The 18,958-nt window shown below is 36.2% G+C and overlaps 1 protein-coding gene across 2 annotated transcripts in view; it reads left to right on the forward strand.

Moving 5' to 3' along the window:
- Positions 1-18,958, forward strand: part of AGBL4 (ATP/GTP binding protein like 4) — a 1,033,620-nt gene that overhangs the window by 56,744 nt on the left and 957,918 nt on the right. The window lies entirely within an intron of this gene.

Below are 18,958 nucleotides of genomic sequence, written 5' to 3' on the forward strand. Positions count from 1 at the left end.
TATGTTCATTATATTCCACAAATAAGTGAGATCATGTGATATTTATCTTTCTCTGCTTGGCTTGTTTCACTTAGGATAATACTCTCCAGGTCCCTCCATGTAGTCTCAAAGGATAAGAGCTCTTTCTTTCTTACAGCTGCATAGTACTCCATTGTGTATATGTACCACAGCTTTTTTTTTCATTCGTCTATTGATGGACATTTGGGCTGTTTTCAGATCTTAGCTATTGTAAATAGTGCTGCTAGGAACACATGGGTACATATATTTTTTCTGATAGGTGTTTCAGGCTTCTTAGGGTATATTCCTAGAAGTGGGATTACAGGGTCAAATAGCAGTTCAATTTTTAACTTTTTGAGGTAACACCATAGTGTTTTCCATTGTGGCTGAAACAGTCTGCATTCCCACCAGCAGTGTACTAGAGTCCTATTTTCTCCACACCCTCGCCAACACTTGTTTGATGATTTGTTGATGGCGGCCATTCTAACAGGTGTGAGGTGATACCTCATTGTTGTTTTAATTTGCATCTTTCTGATGATTAGTGATGTTGAGCATTTCTTCATATGTCTCTTAGCCAGTTCTATGTCCTGTTTGGAGAGGTGTCTATTTAGTTCCTCTGCCTATTTGTTAATTGGGTTCTTTGTCTTCCTTTTGTTGAGCTGTATGAGCACTCTATATATATTGGAAATTCACCCCTTATCTGATGTATCATTGGCAATTATGCTCTCCCATAGAGTGGGTTGCCTTTCCATTTTTGTGGTTGTTTCTTTTGCTGTGCAGAAACTTTTGAGTTTGATGTAGTACCATGTGTTCATTTTCTCCTTTGTTTCTGTTGCCTTGGGTGATGCATCAGTGAACATTCTGCTGTGTATGATGTCTGAAATTTTGTTGCCTACATTTTCTTCGAGGATTTTTATGGATTTATGAGTCACATTTAAGTCTTTTATTCATTTTTAGTTTATTCTTGTGTATGGTGTAAGTTGATGGTCTAGTTTCATTTATTTTGCATGTAGCTGTTCAATGTTCCCAACGCCATTTATTAAAGAGGCTGTCTTTACTCCATTGTATGCTCTTGCCCCCTTTGTCAAATATTAACTGAGCATAATGTTTTGGGTACATTTCTGGGTTCTCTATTCTGTTCCATTGATCTATCTGCCTATTCTTGTGCCCGTAATAGGCTATTTTGATTACAGTGGCTTTGCATTATAACCTAAAATCTGGTAATGTGATCCCTCCAAGTTTGTTGTTCTTTTTCAAGATTGCGGTGGCTATTCGGGGTCTTTTTTAGTTCCATATGAACTTTTGAAGTATTTGTTCTAGTTCTGTGAAATATGTCATTAGTATTTTGATGGGGATTGCATTGAATCTATAGATTGCTTTGGGCAGTATGGACATTTTAATGATGTTAATTCTTCCAATTCATGAACAAGGTATGCGCTTCCACTTTTTTATATCTTCCTCTGTTTCTTTTTTTTAATGACCTGTAGTTTTCTGTGAATAGGTCCTTTATTTCTTTGGTTAAGTTTATTCCTAGGTATCTTAATTTTTTACCACGATGGTAAATGGGATTTTTAAAAAATTTCTCTTTCTGTGAGTTTATCATTTGTATATAAGCATGCTGTAAATTTCTTGATGTTAATTTTGTATCCTGCTACATTGCCAAATTTGTTTATTCAGTCTAGTAAATTTTGATGGAGTCTTTGGGATTTTCTACATATAGTATCATGTCATCTGTGAATAATGACAGTTTCACTTCCTTCTTTCTAATTTGGATTCCTTTTATTTTTTCTTTCTGTCTGATTGCTGTGGCTAAGACCTCCGGTACTATGTTAAATAAGAGTGGCCAAAGTGGGCATCCTTGTCTTGTTCCTGTTCATAAGGGAAATGCTTTTAGGTTTTGCCCATTGAGTATGATGTTGGCTGTAGGTCTTTCATATATGGCCTTTATTATGTCGAGATATGATCCCTCTATTCCCAGATTGCTGAGCGTTTTTCTCAGAAATGGGTGCTGGATTTTGAAGAATGCTTTTTCAGCGTCTATTGATATAATCATAATACTTTTATCTTTCATTTTGTTTATGTGGTGTATCACATTTATTGATTTGCGAATATTGTACCAGCCTTGCATCCCTGTGATGAATCCCACTTGGTCATGGTGAATAATTTTTTTGATGTATTGCTGGTTTCTATTTGCTAGTAATTTTTCAGGATTTTGACATCTATGTTCATCAGGGATCAATATTGGCCTGTAGTTTTCTTTCTTTGTAGTGTCCTTTTCTGGTTTTGGAATTAGAATTATGCGGGCCTAATAAAACAAGTTTGGAAGTCGTCCTTCTTAAATTCTTTGAAATAGTTTGAGGAGAATGGGTGTTAGTTCTTCTTTGAATGTTCAGTAAAATTCCCCCATGAAGCCATCCGGGCCTGGGCTTTTGTTTGCTGGGAGAGTCTAGATGGCATCTTCAATTTCTTTTGTTGTTATTAATCTGTTCAAGTTTTCTATCTCTTCCCACGTCAGTTTTGGGAGACTATGTGTTTCTAGAAATTTTTCCATTTCACTTAGATTGTCAAATTTGTTGCCGTATAATTGTTCATAATAATTGTTAACAGTCCGTGGTATTTCCGGGTTGTCAGTTATTATTTATCCTCTTTCATTTCTGACTTTGGGTATTTGGGTTCTCTCTCTTTGTTTCTTGGTGAGTCTAGCTAAGGGTACATCAATCTTGTTTATCTTTTTAAAGAACTAGCTCTTTGTTACATTGATCCTTTGAATAGTTTTTTTTGGTCTCCATGTCATTTATATCTGCTCTGATATTTAATATTTCCTTCTTTCTACTTGTTCTGGGGTTTTCTTTTTGTTTGCTTTCTAGTTGTTTAGGTTGTACAGTTAGATAGTCTATTAGAGATTTTTCTTGCTTCTTGAGTTAGTCCCATAGTGCTATGAAATTCCCTCTCAGAGCTGCTTTTGCTGCATCCCATAGATTTTGTGTTGTTGTGTGTTCATTTTCATTGGTTTCCAGGAAGTTTTAAATTTCTTCCTTGATCTCCTCGGTAACCCATTCATTGTTTAATCACATGCTATTTAGCCTTCATGTGTTCAGGTGTCTTTGCATATTTTTGTAGTAATTGATTTCTAGTTTCATGCCATTGTGATCTGAGAAGATGCTTGATATAATTTCAATCTTCTTGAACTTGTAGAGATTTAGTTTGTTTTCTGTCATGTGGTCTATCTTTGAGAATGTCCCATGTGCACTTGAGAAGAATGTGAATCCTGCAGTTTTTGGCTGTAATTCTCTGTAGACATCTATTAAATCCATTTGGTCTAGTGCTTCATTTAGAGTCTGTGTTTCCTTGCTAAATTTGTCTAGAAGGTCTGTCCAGTGATGTCAGCGGGGTGTTGAAGTCCCCTGCTATGATTGTATTGCTGTTGATTTCTCCTTTGAAGTCCTCCAAAATATTTTTAATATATGTTGGTGCTCCTATATTGGGTGCATATATGTTTACCAAGGTTATATTTTCCTGTTGGATATATCCTTTCAGTATTATATAGTGGCTTTCTTTGTCTCTAGTTATGGCCTTCATTTTGAAATCTACTTTATCAGATATGAGTATTGCTACCCAGCTTTTTTTTGCTTCCCATTTGCTTGAAAGATTTTTTTCCACCCTTTCACTTTCAACCTATGTGAGTCTTTTGTTGTGAGGTGGGTCTCTTATAAATACCATATATGTGAGTCCTGCTTTCTTATCCAGTCAGCTACTCTGTGTCTTTTTATCAGAACATTCAAACCATTCACATTTAAAATGATAATTGATATGTACTTATTTATTGCCATTTTTGTTTAGTGTGGTTCTATTTTTTTTTTCTATTTCTTCTACTAATGATAGCAATCCTTTTAGCATATCTTGTAGTGCTGATTTGGTGTTAATACATTCCCTTAACCTTTTATTTTCTGGAAAGTTCTTTATTTGACCTTCTATTTTGAATGATAGCCTTGCTGGCTAGGGTAGTCTTGGATTCAGATCCTTATTTTTCATGACCTTGATTTCTTCATGCCACCCACTTCTGGCCTGTAGGTTTCTGGTGGGAAGTCAGCTGAGAGCCTTATAGGGGTCCCTTTGTAGGTAACCTGTTGCTTATCTCTTGCTGCCTTTAGGATTCTCTCTTTGTTTTTAATTTTTGGCATTTTAATTACTATGTGTCTTGGTGTGGGCCTGTTTGGGTTCTTCTTATTCGGGGCTCTCTGTGCTTCTTGAACTGGAATGCCTTCTTCCTTCACCAAGTTATGAAAGTTTTCTGTCACTATTTCTTCGAATATATTTTCTAACCTATGCCCATTTTCTTCCTCTTTGGGGACTCCTATGATGCAAATGTTATTACGTTTCCAGTTGTCCTACAGTTCTCTTAAGCTATCTTCCTGTTTTTTACCTTTTGGTTTCTGATTGGTTGATTTTTTCTACCCTGTCTTCTAATTCACTGATCCTGTCCTCAACTTCCTCTACTCTGCTGTTTAGTCCTTCCCATGTGTTTTTTAATTTCTACTATGTCATTCTTCATTTCCACTGGGTTGGTTTCCAATGTTTTCATATCTTTACTCATGGTGTTGATGTCCTTATCTATGCTGTTGAGCTTCCTCGGGATCATGGCTCTGAACTCTACCTCTCTTAATTTGCTTAACTGCATTTCATCGATCTCATTTTCGATAGAGTTCTTTTGTTCTTTCATTTGGGATTTGTTTCTTTGTTTCACCATTTTGGTTATCTCAGGGGGTTTTGGAGCCTGCCAAATTTTCCCTGTGGGTGTTGGTGTTCTGCTGTTTGTGGCTCCCTCTACTGGGTTTGGATGAGCCTGGGCAGGCCCATGTTAAACACCGCTGTCATGTCTTACTTTCCCAGGTAGATTTGTAAGCCCAGGAAAGGTTCAGTTATGCTCTAGATTTTACTTGGAGGCTAGTAGTCTCAGTTACTCAGTGCCTTGGAATGTAGCCCTGGTGTTCTGCATAAGAGTATTTCCAGAGTTTGGGATAGATGCTGGTTGTTAATGAGCCTTAATTTGCATTTCTTTGCCTCACCTGGACAAAGGTGCATCTCCTAGGGGGCCTGCTACTTTTCTCCACAGCTTTGGGAAGGAGCACACTGGCCACAGTCCTTTGTGGCCACAATTCAGCAAAAACTCTGAGTGCCCTCCAAATCTCGGTTTTCCCCACAGAGTTCTAGTCCTGTCTGTCCTACCTCTGCCATAGCCCCCAGGTGAGTGGCTGTGGCTATTTTAGCACTCTGTTAAGGCTCTCTGAGCTGTGGAGCAGGCTTGGTCTTTATTCTCCAAGGGCGCTGCTGACAGCTAAGACTGCTGCTGTTTGTGGGTTCCCAGCTCGCCACCCTCTCCTGCCTCTGCAGATCCTACCAGTGTCCATGTTTATATGGTCCTGTTGTGCTGCTTTTCTGTTGCTTTTTTCTGAGCATTTGTCTTTATTTTAGTTGTAATTCCCATTTGGTCCTGGGTGATCATTTGTGTAGCTTCCATTCTTTCTGCCTGCATTTTCACATCCTCTACACCAATCTTGTGTGTATCTGGGTGGAACAGGCCTCTTTGGTGTCTCTGCACCCTGCAGGTCCTGTGGGTACCTGGGTAGCACAGTCTCTGCTGGGTAGCACAGACCTCTGTGGAGCCCTCACACCCTGCAGGTCCCACGGGTGGGCAGCTGGATCACACCAACCCCTCTAGGACTCTGGCTTCCCACTGCTCTTGTGAGTTGCTTGACCACACAGGTCTCTGTGGAGCCGCAGGTCTGTAGCTGGCAGCTGGGGAGTGCTGCTGCCCCATGGGGCTCAACTCCTGCTCAGTTTATGCTGTAGTTTTTGGGGTTGGGTCTCAGCTGCTGTTCTGTGCTTTTGTTGCCTGGAGATGGATGTCTCTCCCCAGCCTCTGTTGCTGGGGGTATATCTTGACTCTAATGGGGCTGCTACTATGGAGGATGGTGTTTGGCTCCTGGCTGTTTGCAGCTTCCTCTACCGGCACCTTGGGAGCTGCACTACTGTGTACTGGTCTGTGTTGACACAGAGTGTCCACTGGTCCAGTGGTGCCAGGTGCGCTGGTGGGCTTAGGTTGCTGGTGGGCTTAGGTTGCTGGGCTCTAGTTGCTCCCACTGTCTCCTCCCAGGGAAGACCCGTGATCTTTTAAAATGGTGGGACCTCCTCTCAGCGCAGGGAGAAGTGCCCTCAAGAGCCTCTGACCGCTGTAACTGGCTGTTCCTGTCCACAGCACAGGAACCTTCTGCTCTGTGTCTCTGCACCACAGGAGTTTGGTTGTCCACCTTCATGTCCACTCATACTCTCTCACACTCTAGCTCACTCTTCACACACTCACCCTCCCTCCGGTCCTGCCAGCTGCCATCTTCACAGAACCATTAGTCTTTGTGTTTTTTTATTCTTGGTCAATCTAACTAAATATTTGTCTCTTTGTTTTGTCTTTTCAATGAATCAGCTTTACATTTTGTTAATTTTCTCTATTGTGATGCTCTATTGCATTCATTGCACTCCAATATTTATTATTTTCTTCCTTCTGCTTGCTTTGGGTTAGTTTACTTATCTTTTATTAGTTACTAAGATGAAGGTTAAGTGATTGATATGAGATATTTCTCTTTTAAAATAAAACAGGAGTTTTAGCTATAAATGCGCCTCTAAGCACTGCTTTAGCAACATTCTATTAGTTTTGGTAATGGAGTTTTTCTTTCTTTTTAACTCAAATTATTTTCTAATTTTCTTTGTGATCATATCTATGATTTTTTGGCTGTTTAATCTCAATATATTTGTTAATTTCCAAATTTTCCTTGGTATTGTTAATCCTAATATGTACAGAGAACATATTTTATAATACAAAACTTTAAAAATAAATTGAGACTTTTCTGTTATTGTCTAGTATATGGTCTAAACCTAGAAAGTATTTTATGTGCACTTCAAGTTCATTGATCCTTTTTTAAAATTTTGCATTTAATTAATTTATTTTTGTTATGAATGTTTCTCCTTTTTCCCCCAGTTGACACCCTCCTCCTGTTCCCACCCCTCCCCATGAGCATTGTTGTCTGTGTCCATTATATGCATATGTTTTTTTTTTTTTTTATCTCTCCACACCTTCCCTGCCCATCTCCTCTGAAGTTTGTCAGTCTGAACCCTACTTCTATGTCTCTGGGTCTATTTTGTTCATCACCTTATTTTGTTCATTATATTGCACAAATAACTGAGGTCATGTGATACTTGTCTTTCTCTTACTAGATTATTTTGCATAGCATAATAATCTCCAGGTCCCTCCATGTCATCTCAAAGGATAGGAGATGTTTCTTACAGCTGCAGAGTATTCCATTGTGTATATGTACCACAGCTTTTTTTATCCATTCATCCATTGATGGACACTTGGGTTGTTTCCAGATCTTAGCTATTGTAAATAGTGCTGCTATGAACATAGAGGTACATATATTCTTTCTGGTTGGTGTTTCAGGCTTCTTAGGATATATTCCTAGACTTGGGATCACTGGGTGAAATGGCAGTTCAAATTTTAACTTTTTGAGGTAACACCACAGTGTTTTCCACAGTGGCTGCACCAGTCTGCATTCCCACCAGCAGTGTACTAGAGTCCCCTTTTCTCCACATCCTCACCAGCACTTGTTGTTTGATGATTTGTTGATGGCAGCCATTCTGGCAGGTGTGAGGTAATACCTCATAGTTGTTTAAATTTGCATCTCTCTGATGATTAGTGACACTGAATATTTTTTCATATGTCTCTTGGCCATTTGTGTGTCCTATTTGGAGAGGTGTCTATTTAGGGCCTCTGCCCAGTTTTTAATTGGGTTTTTTGTCTTCCTTTTGTTGAGTTGTATGAGCACTCTATATATTTTGGAAATTAATCCCTTATTTGATGTATCATTGGTAATTATGCTCTCCTATCTAGTGGGTTCCTTTTTCATTTTGATGCTTGTTTGTTTTTTTTTGCTGTATAGAAGCTTTTTAGTTTGATATAGTTCCATGTATTAATTTTTTCTTTTGTTTCTCTTGCCTTAGGCATTGTATCAGTGAAAATGTTGATATGTGTGATGTCTGAAATTGGGTAGCCTACATTTTATTCTAGATTTTTATGGATTCATGAGTCACATTTATATCTTTTATTTGTTTTGAGTTTATTTTTGTATATGGTGTAAGTTGATGGTCTAGTTTCATTTTTTTGCATGTAGCTGTCCAGTTTTCCCAACACCATTTATTGAAGAGGCTGCCTTTACTTCATTGAATGCTCTTGTGACCTTTGTCAAATATTAATTGAGCATAATATCTTGGGTCAATTTCTGGGTTCTCTGTTCTGTTTCATTGCTCTATCTGCCTATTCTTGTGCCAGTACTATGCTGTTTTGATTATAATGGCTTTGTAGGATAACCTGATATCCAGTATTGTGATCCCTCCTACTTTGTTCTTTTTCAAGATTGGTGTGGCTATTTAGGGTCTTTTTTAGTTCTGTATAAACTTTTGGGATGTTTGTTCTAGTTCTGTGAAATATGTCGTTGGTATTTTAATGGGGATTGCATTGAATCTATAGATTTTTTTTGGATAGTATGGACATTTTAATGATGTTAATTATTCCAATCCATGAACAAGGTATATTCTTCCACTTTTTTATATCTTCCTCTCTTTTTTCAATGTCCTGTAGTTTTTTGGGGACAGGTTCTTTACTTCTTTGGATAAGTTTATTCCAAGGCATCTTATCTTTTGTTGCAATGGGATTTTTTTTTTTTTTTTTTTTTAGTTTCTCTTTCTGTGTGTTCATTATTGGTGTATAAAAATGCCAGTGATTTCTGGATGTTGATTTTGTATCCTGCTACTTTGCCAAATTTATTTATTAAATTCAGTATTTTATGATGGAGTCTTTAAGGTTTTCTATGTACAATATCATGTCATCTGCGAACAATGACAGTTAACTATCTAACCCAACAACTTAAAGATTTAGAAAGAGGAAAAAAAAAAGAAAAGTCCAGAGTTAGTAGAAGGAAGGAGATATAAAAATCAGAGCAGAAATAAATGACATAGAAACTAGAAAAACAATATAAAAGATCAATGAAACTAAGAGCTTGTTCTTTGAAAAGATAAACAAGATTTATCAACCTTTAGTCAGACTCATCAAGAAACAAAGAGAAGGAATCTAAATTAATAAAATCAGGAATGAAAGAGGTGAAGTAACAATGGACACTACAGAAATACGAAGGATTGTAAGAAAATACTGTGAACAATTATATACCCACAAATTTGACAACCTCGGTGAAATGGACAAATTCTTAGAATCATGTACTATTTCAAAACTAGTGAGAAAACCTAAACAGACCAATAACAATTTAGGAAATAGAAGAAGTAGTCAATAAAATTCCAGGAAACAAAAGCCCTGGGCCACACAGCTACACCAGGGGAGTTTTACTGAATATTCAAAGAACTATCACCTGTTCTTCTTAAACTATTCCAAAAAATTCAAGAGGAAAGAAGACATTTAATCTGTTTTTATGGAATTATCTTAATCCCAAACCAGAAAAAGACATTGCAAAGAAAGAAAATTACAGGCCAATATCCCTGATGAACATAGATGCCAAAATGCTCAACAAAATCTTAGCAAATCAAATCCAGCAATATATTACAAAAATTATACATTATGACCAAGTGGGATTTATCCCAGGGATGCCAGGCTGGTACAATATTCATAAATCAATAAATATGATACACCACATAAACAAAATGAAAGATAAAAATCATGTGATCATATTAATAGACACCAAAAAGGCATTTGACAAAACCCAGCATTCATTTTTGATAAAAACTCTCAGCAAAATGGGAATAGAAGGATTATATCTCAACATAATAAAGGTCACTTATGAGAAACCTACAGTCAACATCATACTAAATGGGCAAAAGCCAAAAGAATTTCCTTTAAGGACAGGAATAAGACAGAGATGTCCGCTTTCACCACTCTTATTTAACATAGTTCTGGAAGTCATAGCCACAGCAATCAGACAAGAAGAAAAAATAAAAGGAATCCAAATTAGAAAGGAAGAAGTTCATTGATTCTTTATTCTGCTAGTTCAAATATGTAGTTGAGCCTTTCGAATGATTTTTTCATTTAGGTTATTGATCTTCTCAACTCCAGAATTCTCATATTGTTTTTTTCAAAAACAGTTTCTATTTATTGATATTCTCTATTTGATGAACTATTGCCTTTGTCTTCTTTTGACATAGTATTCTTTCATTCTTTTAATAAATTTATAATATTTCTAATAGATCCTTTAACATACATGTCTGAGAAGTTCAACATCTGGGGCACCTAAAAACAGCCTCTATTGCCTGTTTTTTTTTTTTTTTGTTGTTTTGTTTTGTTTTGTGTGTGTGTGTGTGTGTGTTATACTTTTGTCTTTATTTGCATATCTCATAAATGTTGTTGAAAATTTGACATTTTAGATTATATATTGTAGGAATTCTGAGTACTATTTTCCTCTTTTTCTGGGGTTTATTACTGTTATGTGCATTTTTGCTTATTTGCTTAGTGACTTGGATGAACTATTTCAATGAACTTATTTTTGCACAATGTGAATAACTTATCTGATGTCACTATTCATAGATGTAGCCTTCATAGGATGCATCCTTGCTCATGTACACAATTTTTTTGACCACCGGAAACAAAGGATCTCTGTGACCTTAGCCAAACTCTTTTTGACTATTCTTTTCTCTCATCTTCCATTAATTTTCTGTTTGGTCTGTTTCTATTGCTATTAACATTCAACTCCTAGCCACAATTAATTGCTATCTGATTGCTGTATTTACTTTCCAGTGCCCTGAGATATAAATTGTCTGTTCCAATTAAAGCCCAATCTCTTTTGGGGGGAGGGTGTTGACAGTCTTTGAGGTTTTCTCTGACACAGGAAAGCTCTTCTCTTTCCTAGATTCTCTCTGTTAAACTACTGCTTGGTCTACCATTTTGCTCATTGCTCCCAACCTCCTCTTGATTATTCACCATCAGTATTGCTATTGTTTTTTGGAAATGCTGTTAGGTATGAACTTCTTGCTTTGTTATGAACAAATTTAGTCTATTTAGGGAGAGTTTCAGAGTTATTGCGCTTATGATATGCCTTTCTTTCTGTGTAGAATTTTTGTGCTACTGCACCAGAGCTGTGGACAAGGAGAGTGGCCTGCTTCTCCCAGTATGACACTCCTGTTCTATGGGTGAGGTAGTGTGAGGGAATGGTAGCCCCTGGTATTTTTGTATTGTCTCTCTTTACACAGAATCTCCACACTATGTAGTAAATGGAGCAGGAGCAGGAGCAATCCAGGCCTACCCAGAATTCTCCACCTTTGGTAGAACTTCTACCCTGCAGTTGGAATTGAGTAGAGGAACAGAGCCCAATTCTCTAAGATGTATCTGCCTAGAATAAAGCACCTGCAGCATGAAGCTTTGGGAGAAATGAGAGATATCAGTGATCTGCCACTCCAAGGGTGGAAATGTAGTCCTAGGTGAGAGTTGGGAGGAAGAGGTGGTGGTGATGAGTGCTGATGGGAATAGGTCATGGGTCAAATGCTAGAGACCCTAGCTGTTCTTGTCAAGATTTAGTAGATTTTTTTTTTTTTTTTTTTGCTGAACATTTCCATTTGGTATATGCCTTAGGACAAATTCTATAGACATTAAATGGCTGCTTTTTTGTTTGTTTGTTTTTAAGAACTATCACATATTAAATTCCTTTCACAGTAAAAACATCTACCAATATCTTTGTACTACTATTTCGGACATCTTGCTGTTCCCCTGGTAGAATTTTATCAGAGTTTTACAGGGTAATAGTGAACTATAAATGACCCAAGAGCCAGTGCAAAGCCATTTTCTGTTATTTTGTTTTGTTTCTGTCTAGGTACAGAGAACTTCAAGGTGGTATGTGTAAACTTTGGAGGCTGGGTTTTACACTTGTGTCCACCATAATTAAAAATTATTCTTCTCATATAATTCTTATGTTTTAGCCTTCTGCCATTTGATGTGATCTAGTCTTGACATGTGTCACACAAAACAGTTTTATTGCCCTGAAAATCTTCTGTGCTCTGCCTGTTCATCCCTCCCTCCTTGTAAGCCGTGACAATCATTGCTCTTTTTCCTGTCTCCATAGTTTTGCCTTTTTCAGAATGTCACATTGTTGGAATTATATGGGATGTAGACTTTTCAGATTGACTTCTTTCATTTAGTAGTATGTAATTAAGGTCTCTCTCTTTATCTTCATGGCTTGATAGCTTTTATCATTTTATTGTTGAATAATACTCCACTGTCCGAATGTCCTACAGTTTTTATTCATTCAGTTACTGAAGGGCATCTTGGCTGCTTCCAAATTTTGGCAATTATGAATAGAGCTGCTATGAACATCCATGTGCATGGACATAATTTTTCAACTCCTTTGGGCAAATACTAAGTAGTGCAATTGCTGGATCATATGATAAGAATATGTTTAGTTTTGTAAGAAACTGCTAAACTCTCTTCTGAAGTGGCTGTAGCATTTTGCATTCCTACTGGCAATGAATGAAAATTTCTTTTGCACTACATCCTTACCAGCATTTGGTGCTGTTAGTGTTTTTTATTTTGGAAACTTGAATAGATGTGTAGTTGCTTAATAAGAAATGATTTTTAGCACATATTTTTATATGTTTATTTGGCACCTGTATATATTCTTTGTTGAAATGTTTATTCAGGTCTTTGACCCATTTTTGAATTGGGTTGTTCAGTATATTGTTGAGTTTCAAGAGTTCTTTGTCTGTTTATTTTGTTCTTTATATATTTTGAATAACAGTTCTTTATCAGATTTGTCTTTTGCAAATATTTTTCTAGTCTGTTGTTTTTTATTCTCTTTGTGTTGTCTTTCAAAGAGCAGAAGTTTTTAATTTTAATGAGTTCCAGTTTATCAATTCTTTCATAGATTGTGCCTTTGCTGTTGTATGTAAAAGGTCATCACCATACCCAATGCCATCTACGTTTTATCCTATTATATCTTCTAGGCGCTTTATAGTTTTGTGTATTACATCAGGTCTATGACTTGTTTTGAGTTAACTTTTGTGAAGGGTATAAGGTCAGTGTCTAGATTCTTTCTTTTTTTTTGCACACAAACGTCCAGTTGTTTCAGCATCATTTGCTGAAAAGACTATCTTTTCTCCACTGTATTTCTGTTGCTCTTTAGTCAAAGATCAGTAGACTATGTTTATGTAGGTCTATTTTCAGACTCACTATTTCGTTCCATTGATTTATTTGTTGATTCTTTTGTCACTACCAAAGTGTCTTAATTACTGTAGCTTTATAGTAAGTCTTGAAGTTGAGTTGTCTCAGTTTTTTTTTTTTTTAAGTTTTTTCTTTTCTTTTCTTTATTGATTTTAGAGAGAGAGGAAGTGGTGGGGAGAGAGAGAGAAACATTCGATGAGAGAAAACATCAATTGGCCTCCTCCTGCATGCCCACAACCTGGGCATGTGCCCTGGCTGAGAATTGAACAGGGGACATCTTGGTGTATGGGTCGATATTCAGCCATTAAGCCACACTGGCCAGGCAAGTTGTCTCAGTCTTTAAGTTTGTTCTTTTCCTTCAGTATTGTGTTGACTCTTCTGTATCTTTAGCTTCACCATATATACTTTAGAATTAATTTGTTGATATCCAAAAAATAACTTGCTAGGATTAAATTGAATCTATAGATTACTTTTGGCAGAACTGCCATCTCTATTTATTTAGTTCTTTAATTTCTTTTATTAGAAAAGAAAGTGTACATTAAAGTTCACTCTTTGGGCTGTAAGATTCCATGAGGTTTAACATTCTTTTAGTTTTATTTATTTTTTTTATCCTCATCTGAGGACAATTTTGCATTTATCTTCAGATAGGGCAGGAGGGAGAGAGGGAGGAAGATAGAAAGAAACATTGATGTGAGACAGACACATCAACCGGTTGCCACCCACATGACCCCAAATGGGGCCGGGGACAAACTGCAACTGAGGTACATGCCTTCAGTGGGAACCGAACTCAGGATTCTCCAGTTCGTGGGCCGACACTCTAACTACTTAGCCAAACCAGCCAGGGCCATTTTTTTACTTTTAAAATTGACTTTTTCCATCAAACATTTGATACCTGAGGTTAAGTTCCTGGAGTGACTACTTTCAATTTGTCCACCCTAGTAGTACTAGTACCATATACAAAGCAATTTTTTTGGTCATTTTTGTAAATTACACATCTTAACAAGGTGGCTGTGACCTATAGCCTGGAATAGAAATACTGGAACCCCAAGATTTCTATTAAAAGAGACAGCTTGTCCGGAAATAAAATTTACTGAAACTAGGAAGAACTCTAAGTCAGGAATCTAAAATTGTTTTCTTCTGAAAAGTGGAGAGGGAACTTCAAACTAGGGACTTAAGAACATTCTAATTACCTAATTCTGCATGGCTTCCCATCATGATGTGACTTTGGTTTGTCCACTTCCCCTTTAAGGCCTTAGTCCATCTATAAGAAGTGTGTATAACATTTCTATTTTTCTAGTTCTGATATATTATAATCCTGTTTTGCAGACCCCCCTTTTTTTTCTTCTTTTGTGTAAGAAGAGAAATGATATGTATACAATCAGTTAAAAGCAATGACTATTGTATATAACATTTGTATATATATGTAATATATAACATTTATTGTATAAGAAGAATATAGATAGCCATACCTCTTAATTCCAGGCTATGTGACTCAGCGTAAATTTTTAAAAAACAATGAGGTATCACCTCACACCTGTCAGAATGGCCGCCATCAACAAATCATCAAACAACAAGTGTTGACGAGGGTGTGGAGAAAAGGGGACTCTAGTACACTGCTGGTGGGAATGCAGACTGGTGCAGCCACTATGGAAAACAATATGGTGTCACCTCAAAAAATTAAAAATTGATCTTCCATTTGACCCAGTGATCCCACTTCTAGGAATATACCCTAAGAAGAATAAAACACCAATAAGAAAAAATATATGTACCCCCATCTTTGTAGCAGCACTATTTACAATTGCTAAGATATGGAAACAGCCCAAGTGCCCATCAGGAGATGAATGGATCAAAAAGCTGTGGTACATATACACAATGGAGTACTACGTAGCGGTAAGAAAGAAAGATCTCTTATCCTTTGAGACTACATGGAGGGACCTGGAAAGTATCATCCTAAGTGAAACAAGCCAAACAGAGAAAGACAAATTTCATATGATCTCACTTATTTGTGGAATATAATGAACATAACAGTTTGAGGAATGGGGTAGTCCCAGAGACGCGGAAGCGGGGTACAGACTGACAATTCCCTAAGGAGTGGGGAGGTGGGGGAGGGATGAACCACAGAACTTATACGCATGTATGCATGAACAGTGGACATGGACAACAATCTTGGGAAGGGGCAGGGAGGGGAGGGGGAGGGGGGAATCAGTGGGGGAAAAAAGGAGAATCATCTGTAACAAAAATTAATCAATAAAAAATAAATAAAAGAAAATTAAAAAATATTGTTTCATTTTTTTCATTAGTAAAAGGTTGGTAACAGTTAACTCTTCTTATTCTTATTATTATGTGAAGCATGTTGGACCAAATGATGTGTGAGACAAAGAAGTAGAGCAACAAAACCCTGTGCCAGCTCCTCCAAATGAGGCTTTAGTGGCAACCTGTCATCTTCCATGTGCTTTTGGTGGAGCACAAAATTGGCTCGCTTAGACACATGGGAAATCACAGGCATGTTAGCTGTGAAGTCGTTAAACCCAGAGATGCCACATTAAACAGATTCTCTGTGACAGTTACAGAAACATGAGTAGATCATCAGGTACAAATTTCAGATTGTAAGGCCAGGCTACCTTAAGGGTATAGGCTAACCTGGGAGAAATGAGAGGATTGGTATAAGAAGATTTCAGGTACATTTTTGTGGCCTTGAAAGACTCTAATTTAGAAGTATTTAGAAAAATGGGAGGCAGGAGAGATAACCTGATAGTCCCAGGACAACAAAGAAATGAGGAAAAAGGTGAGGAAAGGATAAATGGATCTCTCTTGTGCATGTCCTTGTAATGACAGTTTGTGATTACCTGATTCCAGGCACCTGGATTTTATTTTTAAAGGCTATGACTTATTGACAAGGCTAGCCATTCATGTTCCTTCAGTAGTTCTAGTTCACTTATCATGTATCAAGTATTAGCTGAGTGTCTTGTTATGTGCAAGGAATGTGCTAGGTCCTGATGTTATAAAGAATAAGATATAATTCTTTTGAGAATTTACAGACTTGCAAATGGTGATTAAAATTCATGATAGGCACAGAGTTCTAAGAGCTATAACACAAAACTAATTGACCTGGTGGTGGGTTGTTAATATTGAGAAAGTCTATGAAAAAGAGCCTATATTTCAGCTCTGAATATTTATGAAGAAGTATAACATTTCTAGCTTGAAAAACTATTTGAAGAATTCTAGGCCAATGGAATAATTTTGCAGAGATATGGAACCAGGAGAAATTCTACAGCAGGGATTTTCACCAGAAGCAGGATGGAGGAATGGGGTGGCAGATATAATTCAAAATATCATATTTAAAATTAAGATTACTTTGATTTGTTTTTCTTTCCAAGAATTTAAAAAATACACTTAATATGTTTTATATCTAATATATTGTGGCTATCTTTTTATAGTCATTTAATTTAATGTCTCATTGGACCTTAGAATTTTGCTTGAGAGTATTTTTAGGGGTTTTCTGTTTATTATTATTAATCCACATCTCTTTCCTCCTTCCCAGAGTAAATAAATACCTTGAATTTTATCTTTAATATATTCATATCTCTTTAAATTATTCTTACACACTAGTAGTTATAAACAATTTATATCATTTTGTACATGTCACTCAGCAGCTTGCATTTATTCTTAAAATTAGGTATATAAGTTTTATACAAGTTAAAACATGTAACTTAAGTTTATTTACTTTACTATATAGTATTCAATTATATGACTACTTAGTAATTTTTAAATCTTTCATTGGATAAATTATGATTCTTATAAATAATGACACAATGAATATTGAACATTTCTTTGTATACATGTGTCAAAGTTTGTATACATATTGCATACATGTGTCAAAGTTTCACATGGATTATATCTAGAAATGCAGTTGCTGAGTCAAAGGATAGTAACATCTGTCTTCTGTTAAATTGCTCACTTAGGTCATAGTAAATTACTTTGTATAGTTGTTTATGAGAGTTTCCATTTCCCTGAATTTCTGTATTTAGTTTTGTCAGATTTTTACAATTTTGACAATATGATGGATATTAAATGATGTATCATTGTGGTTTTCATTTGGATTTCCTTTTTTTTTTTCATGAACTTGCATATATGTGTTGGTATTCCAGATTTCTTTTTAAGTGAACTTTCTTCTCATTTGCACTTTTCATTTTGAAAATTGGATTGTTGGGCTTATTTTACTGTTTCAAGGAATTCTTAATTTTTTTTTTCTTTATTGATTTTAGAGAGAGAAGAAGGGGGAGGGAGAGAAAGATAGAAACATCGATGAGAGAGAATATTTATTGGCTGCCTCCTGCATGCCCCACACTGGGGATCTGGTCCACAATCTGGGCATGTGCCCTGACTGGGAATTGAATCAGCGACCTCTTGGTGCATGGGTTGATGCTCAACACACTGAACCACACCAGCCAGGCTCAAGGAATTCTTTAGATAGTCTGGGTATTAATTCTTGTATATTATGACATATCTTTGTTTATGGCAGATATCTTTGTTTATGGTTTTCTTTATTGGTCAAAAATTCAAAATGTTCATATAGCAAGATTTATCAAGCTTCTTTTATAGTTTATGTTTTTCATGTTGTCTTGCTTAAATAAATCTTTTCCTAGTCCAAGATTATCAAGATATTTTCTTATATTTATTTCTAAAATATTTAAAGTTTTATTTTTATATTTTGTGCTTTATTCATATGAAATTTATTTTTACATGTAGTGTGAGGATATTCCCCAATATAGATAACTAATTTTCTTAGCACCATTCACTAAGTTCATCATTTCCCCCATGCTTTGTAATGCCACCTCCATTACATATTAAGTTTTGATATGTCTGTCTATTTTGGTATTGTCTGTTTTATTTCATTAGTTTATTTGACTATCTCTGTGCAAGAACACCCTAGTGTATATTTTTAAGGTAATACTATATTTCTAAAGAAATTCTTATTAGCTATTATGTTGAATCCGCCTAACTTATTCTTTTTTTTTTTTTTTATCCTCACCCGAGGACATTTTTCCATTTTTTGTTCAGGTAGAGTGGGAGGGAGAGAGAGGAACAGAGAGAGAGAGAGAAACATCGACGCGAAAGGAACACATCGAGTGGCTGCCACCCGCACAACCAACCAGGGCCAGGGACAAACTGCAACCGAGGTACGCGCCCCTAGCGGGAACCGAACCCGGGTCTCTCAGGACCGCAGGCCGACACTCTAACCGCTGAACCAAACTGGCCAGGGCCTAACTTATTCTTTAAAAAAATATTTTGGCTAATGTTATCCAGTTCCTCTTCTCAATATATGTTATTATTATTATTTTAAAATTTAAGAATAGTTGGTATACGTTACTTTTCTACATTTTAATATTAATTTTAGGATAAACTTTTAAAGTTCTGGAGAAAAATATCTTTGCTGAAATTCTAATTGTAATAGAATTGAAGTTATAGATTATTTTTGATATTTAGTTTTTTTCATTTATGAATACTTTGTTTATGTCTCCATCTGTTCAGGACTTTTAAAGACATGCTCTTTTTTATAGTTTTATCCTAGAGGTTTATCGATCTTTTGTTAGATTTTTTATCTTTTTTGGTATTTTATAGTTGTTGTTATTCTGGATGTATACTTTTTTGTTTTACTAGTTTTAATAATTATAGATTCTTGTGGATTTTCTGTGTAAAAATCAT

The sequence above is a fragment of the Molossus molossus genome, unplaced genomic scaffold (genome assembly GCF_014108415.1).
Source record: "Molossus molossus isolate mMolMol1 unplaced genomic scaffold, mMolMol1.p scaffold_m16_p_12, whole genome shotgun sequence".
Taxonomy (NCBI): domain Eukaryota; kingdom Metazoa; phylum Chordata; class Mammalia; order Chiroptera; family Molossidae; genus Molossus; species Molossus molossus.